A 2294-nucleotide genomic window follows, 5' to 3' on the forward strand; every position below is an offset into this window, starting at 1 on the left:
AAACATGCTCGCCCTTTCAGCCGTGAGGGCATTATAAGAGACGGTCAATCCCACTATTCGTTGGTAGCAGAGTAGCCCAAGAGTTGGCGGTGGGTGGTGATGACTACCTGCCTTCCCTCTAGTCTTACAAATGCTAAATTAGGGACGGCTAGCGTGGATAGCCCTCATGTAGCTTTGCGCGAAATTCAAAACAAACTAGGCTGTCTGCACCAAACAACCCCAAACAATTGGTAAAAATCTCAAAAGTAAAATCCTAGAAAATGTAAAAATAAATCGAGTTAAAAGAAATCAAAACCCAAAAATGAGGTAAAACAAAATCTTAAATAGAATTAATAAGGCCTGGGGCCCGCAAAAAGCTAAAAACATGATCAAGTTGGACAGTGTCAATCTCCAAATTCTGACCTAAAAGGATGGGAAAAAATCGAACCCTCATGGACTTGGAATCGCCTGTCAAGTAAAAAATTACGAATAAAAATGGTAAATGGCCATGAAACCTATACGAATGGAGATCCCACAATATATCAAACTTCACTGTAGTATCAGAAGCCTTCTCAAGATCAACGAAGACAGAAACAAGATGTTCTCTCATAAGAAATGTTTCCTGATCAAGGTTTCAAATCGAATCAGGTGGTTCACAGTTGAGTGCTGTCGATGAAAACCACATTGGGTGGGCAAGAGGAGGTTGTCTGATTCAAGGAACCAAACAAGACGAGCATTAATCATCCTCTCCAGGATTTTACAGAGACAGCTAGTCAAAGCAATTGGATGATAATTAAAATAAATCCTGCGATTCTTCCCAGGCTTTGAAAAAGGTAGAACAATAGCCTTGTCTCACGTATTAGGAAAAACATTCTACTGCTAGGTTCTGTTAAAGAGAACCAGAAGGAGAGCAAGAAAGGCTGGAGGGAAATGACACAGCATCTCATACTGACCATCACCAGGTCCGACTGATATACTACAAGACCAATGAATAGCAAGCTTAATTTCCACCAATGTAAAAGGGCGATCATTTTCATTGGGATGGTCAGTTTAAAAGAACCTGCCCTGGGTTGATCGGGCAGATCTTTTTCAGTAGAAGGAGATTCTAGTGACTGAGGGTGTGAACGAATAATTGTTCTGCATCTCAGGGTCAAAGAAGATGGAACTGAGCATTCACTGGAAGCAATAGTGGGGACAGAGACAGGAGTAGATGTAGACTTGTCAACTTTAGCATCCACTGGGGGCAAAGGACTCTGTTGGATGCACAAAAAGATCTGTCTGCACTCCCAATGTAGCAGTGGAACATATTGCAGCAGCATTTGTCCAAGTTGGAGTGGGGGACAATAACTTTGGAGCCTCAGGGGAAAAATGTTATTGACAGTAAGCAAATGTTGTACCTCTTTTTCCTCCACCATCTTAGGACAAGATCGATAGTAAGAGGGGTGTGAACCACCACAATTGACACAGTAAGGGTCCAGTTGACACTTAAGCATCATGGTCTTTGCCACCACAAATAGCACACATGAAAGAACCACGACAATATGCCTTAGAATGTCCAAACTGCTGACACTGGAATCATCTGAGAGGGTTAGGAATATATGGCTGAACCTTACAGTTAAGATAATATATTTTGACAATGGCAGGTGGATGTTTCAATGTAACCATATGGCAGCATAATTTCATCCTTGCAAGTGGAGGTGTGTTGCACAGCAGAAACTACTTGGATGGAGAAACTAGCGAGAATCTCAGACTCGGGGATTTTCTTCCTCGTGAGGAGTTCGAAATATCATGGGGAGTAACCTCAATAGGTATGTCCCCAAGGGCCTTTAACTTCAGTAGGAGTTCACTGTGTGTGGGTGTAGATGTTTCAACCAAGATCTCTCCAGAATGGAGCTTCTTTACTGACTTTGGGGAGCCAGCAAGTCCCTTTAGATCCATCTGAATGAAAAAGGGCGACATTTGCCCTAAGGATTTGTCAGAAAAGAATGAAGAATTAAAAATCGAGGCACAGGTGCTTACTTGGGTGGTGACTGTGAAACAGAGTCATCTATGTGTGATTGATTACCTATTAATTGTTTTTAATGCTTTATTTTTATCTGTATTTGGGAATCCATACAAAAGGAAAAAAATTCAGTGCCTACTGACCCCACCCACCATGGAATTATGTGAGGGGATGCATTACAACTCCAATCGAAGACATTGTAGCAATGCCAGGGCTTTGTGAACACAATGTCCACAATACTCACTGAGAACGCCCAACACTGGCACTCAGTTGACCCTCGCCCAAGTGGACAGATTGATTGACTCTGGGGGAG

This window comes from Limulus polyphemus, unplaced genomic scaffold (assembly GCF_000517525.1).
Source record: "Limulus polyphemus unplaced genomic scaffold, Limulus_polyphemus-2.1.2 Scaffold6563, whole genome shotgun sequence".
In the NCBI taxonomy this organism is placed as follows: Eukaryota; Metazoa; Arthropoda; class Merostomata; order Xiphosura; family Limulidae; genus Limulus; species Limulus polyphemus.